Source organism: Condylura cristata, unplaced genomic scaffold (assembly GCF_000260355.1).
Source record: "Condylura cristata isolate star-nosed mole 26May11 unplaced genomic scaffold, ConCri1.0 scaffold00008, whole genome shotgun sequence".
NCBI classification, from domain to species: domain Eukaryota; kingdom Metazoa; phylum Chordata; class Mammalia; order Eulipotyphla; family Talpidae; genus Condylura; species Condylura cristata.
The window spans coordinates 10,646,929-10,657,016 of record NW_004567109.1 but is presented as its reverse complement, the minus strand read 5'-3'; the positions used below and the strand labels follow the sequence as shown (position 1 = coordinate 10,657,016).

The 10,088-nt window shown below is 45.1% G+C and overlaps 1 long non-coding RNA gene across 1 annotated transcript; it reads left to right on the top strand.

The window, feature by feature from the left end:
- Positions 1–129: 129 nt before the first annotated feature.
- LOC105853405 lies at positions 130–9,065 on the top strand. Its single transcript, XR_001145259.1, has 3 exons — positions 130–259; positions 4,454–4,556; positions 7,998–9,065. It is a non-coding gene; the product is annotated as an uncharacterized LOC105853405 (long non-coding RNA).
- Positions 9,066–10,088: the final 1,023 nt, after the last annotated feature.

Here is a 10,088-nt window from a genome sequence, read left to right as displayed (position 1 = left end):
GGGCCTGGGGCCGGGTCCTCGGTGCCGGCTCCGTGGCCGCGCGCGCTTGGGGCTGGGGCGCCTGCCGCGGCCCAGCTCTCCTGCGTCTGGACTCGGCGTACGAAGCCGATGCTGGGAGGACCTCTCTGATGTGCGGTCCTAGGCGGGATGAGGCCACAGCGCCGGACCCGGCGGTGCGAATCCTAATCTCCCCCTCCTGCGCCCAGGCGGGGAGGTAGGAGCCACGCCCTAATTAACCCCGGGAATGGTCCCGCTGCAGGTAAAGAGCAGGGTTAACGTTGTTGACCACCCTAAATCGAGTGCACGAAGCTGAAGCTGGGCTTGCTTACTTTCACCTTCAGTACAACCCGATGAAAGCGAGTGTGTCACTCCCATTTTATAGCTCCGGAAACCCAAGCTAGACCAAATTAACTTGTATGTTGACCCTTGACAGCAGAAAGGAGAAATTGGTATTTGAACCTAAATAGTCTGGGTCCTCTGCAAGCGTAGAGTATCTAAACAGGTTGAAGAATGGAAGCCCTAAGAGAAAGGATTTATCAAAGTGAGACAGCTAAGCTACATGAGGTAATAATCCATGTGTCTTACTTTCGCCCCAGTATCTGGTAGGTGGGTACCAGATAGATACATATTTCTTAAATGAATGGATATATGGACAAATGACTCCTTGGAAGCAGTAAGTCCTGAATCACCAGCTTGAGACACCGTCCTGGAAGGCATGTATCCTCATCCTTAAAGCACTACTATTATAGCCACTAAGAACAACTAAATAGTTGAAAATTGACTTAAAATAACAGCACTGCTTATATATCATTTGATTTGATTAGATGAGATCCGAATCATATCGCCAGCAGCAATTTGCCAATATTGTTAGCCTGACCTCTCAACCAATGAAGTCTAGAAGGGAAGTGCAGAACATATACATAAGTAACTTGCAGGTCTCAGCACTGAAAATAAAGAGGAAAGAGGGGAGGGGAAAAGAGGGATGAAGAGAGAAGATATATAAGTTGTTTCTTCAAATGAGCATTCATACACTCAAGAGGATCCCTTCCTTTGGAGTTCCCTTCGTTCACTTGGGGCTCCTCCCTCAGCAACTGACCCTTCCCCCTTTTATGTGTCTGTGTAATGTCAATTTAGTCTTCTGTCTTGCCTTTGTGTGGTATATTTGTGAAGTGTAGTGACCCACCTACCCAACTCTAAATCTGCTGCCCAGCCTAACTCAGTCCATACAAGATTGATGACCACCCACTTGGTACCCTATTAACTCAAATAAGGAGTGTAATGGAAAAGGCATCAAGTTGGGTGTGAAGAGACTTGGATTCCTGCCCCAAAGCTAGAGTCTCTCTCCTCTGCACAGCAAATGTTTCGCACTTTAAATTCCTTTCATTTAAAATGTAGTGTTGGTGTAATGGAAAAGGAGCTGATTCTTGAAGAACTGTTGGCTGACCTAGCCAATACTATGAACACATGGGGCATTTTGAGCATATTACCCAGGAAAACCTAGACAGCCAGAATGAAGAGAAACAATGCATGCTGCATTGTTGGAGAGGGTATCCACCATGCCCATCTATGTCACCCTAAGTCAGGGTAATCTACAAAACAAAGAACTACTACACTTGAATATTTAAATACATTTCTGATCAGTTAATTATGTATGTGTTGTTCTCTGATTTAAAAGAAAGGTGTTTTTTTTAATTTATGCATACCAGAATTGGGGTACAGGCAGAGGGGAAGAGGGTGAGAGGACTTACCAGAGACAGAGTGGGGAGCAGAATAGACAGATTAACTGAAATACACTGCTGAGGGGAGCAGTGGGTGAGACAGGAGAGGTCTGCTGTGCCATGTGGGTCAGCTCCCTGGTGGGGGATTGAACTCCTGCTGCAGAGGTTTCAGATAGCTTCATAATGTTGCGCTTTAACCCATTGTGCCAGCAGGGAGGCCCTAAAAAGAAAGTTTTTAACCGCTGCTAAAAATGGTATATGTTCTGTATATGGCACTGTTCTGTATCTGCTCATTTTGTAATCTTTGCTGCATACAACATTACATGTGATTGCTTAACCCCAGAATAAATTCCCAAGGTCAGAGGTTGTTGATTACATCCTGGATTAGAAACACCTAGCATGCAAGTGACATTCCAAGCAGGTTTGTTGAAAACTGAACCAGTTAATACTTTTATTTGTTAGATTTATTTATTCATACAGAACTGTAGTACAGGTCAGAGGTGCGGGGGTGAGAGAATTCACCAGAGACAGAGTGGGGAGCAGAACAGGCAGATCAACGAAGTACACTGCTGAGGGGAGCAGAGAGGAGGCAGGTCAGGAGAGGTCTGCTGCACCACCCGGGTCAGCTTCTGGGGTGGGGATTGAACCCACAGTGAAGGGGCTGCACTTTTAACACGCTGTGCCACCAGGGAGGGCCCTCAGCTAATACCTTTTAAATGAAATAACATGGGTTTACAACACTGAAATAACATGGGTATACACCTCTTCAGAGGTATGACCACTCCACACCCATTACCATGTACCCACAGTCCTCCACCATAGTTCAGCTGGGTCCCTTTCCACTTGGCTCTCCATCTTCCTGCTAGTCCAGAGTATCATCCCAAAACCTGTGAGGGAGCTCTCTTACTAGAACTTCAGGGTGCCCTGTGAGAATATTTTAAAAACACTAACCAGGGCTCCCTGGTGGCTGAGAGGCTAAGTCTCAGCAATATCACTGATCTCACCCCTGATCTCACCAAGACAGCCTGAGTTCCATCCCCAGCCACGGAGCTGACTCACACAGCACAGCAGACCTCTCCTTTCTCCGCCACTGCTCCCCTCAGCAATGTAGTTCAGTACATTTGAGTCTGCTCCCCACTCTGTCTCTGGTGAATCCTCTCACTCCCTGCAACTCTGGCCTACATTCCAGCTCTTATATGCATAAATAAATAAAATAAAAATCTTTTAAAAAGATTTTTACTATCTTTTACTTACTCTGCTCAGCAGGCACGTTTGGAGGAGAAAGCAGGGGAGGGGGGGTTCTCATCTATTAAGCACACTTGTGAAATTTTGCCACAAAAACCTTTTATACTAAAAATACTTTTATAATAAAAACAAAATTATTTTATTTTTGGAAAAGAACCACCCCTGTTGGTTAGTTCCAGAGTCATTTAAAATACTGAAAGACAAGGGAGGCAAAAACCAACCCAGCAACCTCAGCAGCACAAAGGAGCTTTAGCCTGTCATGTCACAGTCAGGGGGGATTCTGAAGGCCAGACAGTGTGAGGGGCGAGGAGCCCTGGGGGAGGGTCTCCTTGGACTTCTCCTGGTGTGGGCTCTGCCACTCCTCATCTTACCAAGTAGGCAGCCTCTGACTGAGGAGACAAAGGCTGTGGAGTGACAGCCTGAGCTCCATCTCCAACTCTACCAACCCAGACTCCTGTCAAGTCACTTAAACATGCTGATCATTTCCTTCAATTTCACAGATGCTTTGGGAGGTGTATTCATATGCTAAGTAACTGGCATAGTAGATTTTTCTTTAAAGATTTATTTATTTATGCACACAAGAACTGGGGTATAGGCCAGAGGTGCAAGAGGGTAAGAGGATTCACCAGAGACACAGTGGGGAGCAGAACAAGCAGATCTTCCAGTAGACATTTTTCAGGCAGCGATTACTAGAGAAAATTCATTGCTTTGGTAAAAAGAGTATTCTGCTGTAAAGAATATCAGATCCTCCATCTGGGCAATTCTGTTCTGCACAGCTGTAGCCACTGTTCTCCCCAGTGAGCTATTTTTCTCAATTGGCTACATTCATCTTTGTTTCACATCTTTCAAACATGCTCAGTGGTTATTTACTTTCTGGATTTCACAGGCTGGATTCACTCTCTGCAGTCTAGTGATACGAGTGGAGACTGCCAGCTTCAGAGAATGAAGCTGAGATTCAGAATCCACACTCCTCACAGACTGCCTTGAAATTGGATTAAACTCTGCTAAAACTTTAAGGGTATCATGCCTGAAAGCCTCTGAGGCCCTTTGTTTAAGAGAGCCAACTGCAGCAATGTCCCGTAATGCCCAGGGAGACCAGTCCACTGGGAAACTGTATTTACCAAGGGGAAGAGCTACCAAAATATACTTTGACACTTGTATACTTCACATATTTATATAAACTGTATCCAGGTAGTAATCTAAATGCATTCCCTTAGCTTTTAGCTTGTTTTATTTTGATTATAGCATTTATCACAATTGGAAATTATTTAATGATTTATGTGTTTTACTCTCTTCCCATCACGTAAGCTCCCTGAACCATCACTGGCTGAGCAGCATTTAGAACACAGCAGGTACTCAATAAGCGCTGAGTTGCGTGAAAGATCTACCTTACAGCATTATCGTGTGAAAGGACAGTATATGTGAAAATACGCAGCAAGGTGCTCTCAACCAATGTTACTTTAACTCATCTTCACCATTCCATTTTGCAGATGAGGACACCATGTTCTCAGCCCCAGAAACCGAAGAGCATTGGTTGTGGTCTTTGTTGGGAATGCCCTCGGAATACGTTATTAGAAAAAGTGTGAGCTCAAGGTAAGCAGCCGTTCACCAATTGTGAGACAGGAAAGAGGTAGGAAAGGGAGGTGGGCAGTGGGGGAGGGCAACGTGACTGGATTGGATCTGGCCTGATGATGTTTTCATGTCCAATACCAGCAGAGGTCTATGAGCCCTATAGGTTTGGCTCTTCATAGATTAAAAATTCTCAAAGGGGTCCATGTATCCCTTCTCTCTTTAGGGGAAAAAAAAAAAGATAAATTACTGGTTAAGTAGAGACAATTAAAACAGCAACACCACAGCAGGCAAGAACTGCATCTTGCCAGGCACCTTCTGAACGCCCAGCCCGGTGCTGCTTTTATGTGTCATCTCTCCACCTTCCCACACTCTCAGGAGGCATTTTAAGGGTGGAGAACCCCAGTTTCAGTGATGCTTAGCAAATAGTTCAAATGTGGCAAATGACAAATCCAAAATGTGAATCAAGGTCTGCTCAGAACCCAAACTGACACTGGCCTGCACTTCATGTCTGAATACCTGGGTGTTAGTCACCCGCTTCCATCTTTGACTCACGGCAAGATTCTGGCCAGCCCTAGTTCCTCATCAGCTAACTGAGGAGCACTGCCTGTCAAAGTAGTGAGCATAGTAACAATCTACGACAAATTCGTGGCTCTTACAATTTACCAGGAAAATGTGCACTAACTGTCAACTTTATCCTGAAAACAATCCTGCAACACAGATATCATTTCCACTTCCAGGTGCGTAAAATGAGGTCTGTGACCTAGCCAAGGCTGCAGAACTTGTAAGAGCTGTAGCCAGGAGTCAAAGCCAGGCTTGCCCACACCGAAGCTCAGGCTCTCTGACATTCAGCTACCTTGCTTCCCTTGGCCATAGCAGCTGCAGGACAGGCACCAGCCGACTGAAACACTTCACTCTCTGGTGCTGGAGTGGGATGAGAAAGGGGGAGGGCAGTACCAGGTGAACTGGCAAGAAAGGCAGAGGCCAGATTGTGAAGTCTTAGAGGCCATGGTCAGACACTTGTATTTTATTGTCAAGTTTTATGGGCCCTAGGTAAAGGGATGCTTAAAACTGTACATTATTTTAACACTATGGACAATGTATTACAAATTAAAGATGACAATCAGTCTGATATTAGCCCTTAAAACAAATTCAGTATTCCTCAGGTATACCTTCCCTAGTGAAGCACTTGTGAAAATGTGTGCTCACATGCACTTCTCCAAAGAAGTCAGTGCACCTGGTGTACGTTATGCTGGGTCTCCCTCTCCACCCCAGGAATATAAGCTCTGTGAAAGCAGATACTTTTTGTTCACTGCTTTATTCATCACCATCTAGAACAGTTCCTGATACATAGTAAGTAGTCAATAGTTACTGAATGAATGAAAGCAGAGGTAATGTTGTATCTCCTCCAAAGAACAGTCTATGTTTGTTGTCTATGCTCATCAGTTTAAATGATGGCTTCTGTTTTCATCATTCTACTAAAAACAACTTTTCTAGGATCACTAGTAAAATACCAGTCACTAGTTTTAGTTTTTCTTTTTTATAAGTTTTTTATTTTACTTATTTAAGATTTATTTATGCATATAAGAGCTGGGGTATAGGCCAGAGGTGAGGGGTGGTGAGAGGGTTCACCAGAGGCAGATTGGGGAGCAGGACAGGCAGATTGACTGAAATACACTGCTGAGAGGAGCAGCAGGCGGGTCAGGAGAGGTCTACTGCACCATATGGGTCGGCTCCCTGACTGGGGATCAAACTCAGGCAGTCACTGCAGTCACTGAGACTTAGCCCCTAAGGCGACCAGGGAGGCCCCCTTAAGGTGTTTTTATCATATCAAACTTCCCCGCTATATCCTGATGATTTTTCTTCTCTTCTCCCATGAAACTCCATTCTATTGGTTTCCATGATACTTCTCTCCTGGTTAACTTCAACTGTTTCTGCCTGTCCTCTCTCCTTAATGGTCTCCTTTCCCATCACTTCCCCCACTCCCCCCGCCACACCCCCAATGCCATAGTTTCTCTGGATTTAGTCCTGGGCCTGTTACTTTTATAATCCTACACTTTCTTTGTGCACTCTTGTCTGTTCTCTTGATGTTTACCAATACCTATAGGCTAGTGATTTCCAGGTTTATAGGTCTAGTCTCAAACATTGATTGCCCAGGTGGAATTCAGAATCTCTGAACAGGCAGATCCCCCATGGCCCTATGACTCAGCAGGTTCAAGATGCATTGTGCCATTTCCTTACACCCCCTCTCCTCTGGTGAGCTAGGAGGGTTGAGTCAGACATGACTGAGAACACAGCTGCCCCTGGGATTTTCCTGCACTCCCTCACTGGGGATGGCAGTGCACTGTCTCAGGCCAGCAGGGTCTGCAGTAGAGCAGATTCACCAAAGTGCTGCCTCTGCAGCTCACGTTAGAAACCCGCTCTGAACCCGCACATGGCTGTGCTGGGCAAGATGTACAAAGTTTATCTCATCTCCCTCTCTCCTAAAATGAGTCTCTTGTGTCTGTCACTGGCACCATCGTCTACCCCCAGTCTTCGAGGCCAGAAACCTTAATGTCATTCTGGAGTCCTCATTCCCCTCCTCCCACATCTGATTAATCCTAGTGATTCTCATTCCCAACTTTTCTTGATTCTTTGCCCCCTCCCCCCACTTAAATTCCTACTGCTATGAACTTTCTTGGACTCTCTGTTCTCACAAACTATCTTTATACTTGGCTAACAGTTGCATAGGTGCCCCCTCCCCCTTGATCTGTGGGAGGGGAGGGTCTTTAGACAGGGTAAAGGGGGCAGCACCTTTCAGCAAGTGTCTTCGAGAGAGGAATATGCCAGCTTCATTTTACAATTACCTACTCTCCACATTGATTAATAGTTTATTTTCATTTTCACTTAAGGTTTCCCTTTAAAATAAGTTTGAGTTAAAAAATAAAGCGAGTTTCATTAAAATTAAGAGGATATTTAGCAGGGAGGAACTCATAGGAGGGGAAAATCATGATGGTAGTTCAAAAATAACAGAAATTTGAGAAAGGCTAAGAAAAATCAAAGATGATTAGGGTAGCATCTTAAATAAATAAAAAGGACTTATTTATGTATGCATATAAGAACTGGGGTACAGGTCAGAGGTGTGCAGGGTAACAGGATTCATCAGAATCAGTGAGGAGCAGAATAGGCAGATCTACTGAAATACCCTGCTAAGGGGAGCAGCGAGTGAGACAGGAGAGGTCTGCTGCGCTGTGTGGGTCAGCTCCTTGGCTGGGGATCGAATTCGCACTGCAGTGGCTGTGGATAGTGTCTAGTGCTGTGCTTTAACCTGTTGCGCCACCAGGAAGGGACCGGTAACATATTATCTTGAACTGTATGATATTGGGTGATATCTGACTATTCTCTGACCTATAAAAATGACAATTTCATATACTTCAACTTACTAGAATGTTTTACTTTTTTTTTTGGCTCCTGCTTCTATTACAGCAAGATCAATTGCTTGCCACTAGCCTGCACATACCACATTATTTCTCTCCTCTGTACCTTTGCCTAAGTCATTGCCTCTGCCTTGATACCCACATACTCTTGGGACTTGAGTATCGAAACCTTCAGGCCCCTGTCACCACTGCAGCAGTTAAGGTGCTCCTCAGAGCTTCCTAACACAGAAGGCACTCTGACAGCATGTTGGAATGTACATCCCACTACAATGGGCTCCTCAGGGCAGCTACTCTCCTTATTATCCCACTGTGCCCGCACAGCAGTTACAGGCCCTCGGTACGGCTGGGGCTAGCAGAAGGTAAAGGATGCATGTCTGTAAGGACGGGAGGACTACTTCTGCTTGGAGTGCCAGAGGAGGCTTCAGAGAGTGATCTTTTGACCTAGAGGTTGAAGGGAGAGAAGGAATTTACCAGGTGAGAAAGAATGGAAGGACATGCCAGGCGAGGCAACATCAGGCATAAAGGGACTCGCGGCCTGACAGTCCATAGCACTAGAAGAACAGAAGTATGGCTTAGATGGAGTATATGAAGGAGAGTTGCGGGATAAGGCAATACCCCTCTCCAGCTTTGCGTAAGGCACCCTGAAATTGATAAACACACTCACAAGTATCCAGTGGACACTGATTGAAAGGCCTGTGAAGCTGGCATATTCCTCTCTCGAAGACCAAATGCAGGTACCCTGCACAGTTGCAAAACCAGCCGTTCGGAACCACTATGTTCAAACCAGCATGAAACACTTGTTCAAACCAGCGTGACCTTCCGGCAGCCCTCAAGGAACTTTCTAGAGAAGCTGCCGTGTAACCAAGAATCAGAGAAACTGGCACCTGACTTGGTCATCAAATCTAAAGACCACTCTGCAAGTGAAGTTGCCTCCAAGGAAAACAGATTAATTGAGAGACAAGGATGGGATAGGTGCATCCCCAACAGATGAGGGGTCGCTCTGACCTAGGATGGTAGGCTAACCATGGTAACAGTAACAATCAGACTAGAAGGCGATATTGTTACAGTAGTGGGTGCTTTAAATGCTTTCTTACTTACAGGGCAGCCTCATGTAGTGGGTATTATCTCCCTCATTTTAGAGAAAGAGAAGAGGAAACTTATATTGAAACATAAAAAGACTTTCAATCTCAGTAGCAGTAGTAACAGAATCCCCTGGGACTGGAACCCAGTTCTTTCCATTTCACCAAGGAGGCTTTAGGTTGCCACTGGCCCTTCCTGTCACTTCTGGGGAAACACTGTCGTGAGTACAAACGACCAGGGGGACCGTCCACAGCTTCAGGTTAGGGCGATTTCTGTGCACTTGGTTCTAAGTTTCAATTTTGCACTCTCTCTCTCAGTACTTCTTTCAGGAGGTACTTCCTCAGCCACCTAAAAGAATCACTGTTCCCTTAAGACCAGCTAGTTCCTCTTTTTACTTCCTGGTTTCAATGGAGCAAGACACAGACAAATCTCTCAGTCTGTTTATTCCTCAAAGTGACAGAGTTGTGCTTGCAGAATATGTTGATAGCTAAATCAATAACATTTGTGCCAAGAGCTGCAAAATAAAGAAACATGCTCTTGAAATAGGACTCGATTCATTCACTATTTGTTGACCCCTTACTCTGTGGCAGGCACTGTGTTTGCTGCTGGGCCTCCTAAGATGTTCAGACAGCCCCAAACCTAAACAAGGAGTCCAGTCTAGTGGGTGTGATATTACGCAGAAAGAAAAATTCCATTCAGAAGCCTTAAATCTTTCAGTGTTTGAGGATGATACAAAGACATGAAACAAAAATTCTACTGAGAAGGGGAAACTTCTACTGAAACATAAGAAGACTTTGAATCTCAATAATGGTCAGGGCAGTCACAATGAAAGAACTTTCCAAACCCTCCAGATTACATTAGGACCTGACAGGATACTGGGCCAGCAGACCCGAAGTTTCAGAACAATAAACATGATCAGGCACTGAAGGAACACAGGTACAGCAGGGACTTAGTAAATATTTTGCTAACTCAAGGAGAGAACGGCTAGGGCAGAGATAACAAACTGACTTTGTGGGCTAAATGTGGCCTGTTGCTATGTTTTGTTTGTCCTCAGTGTTTA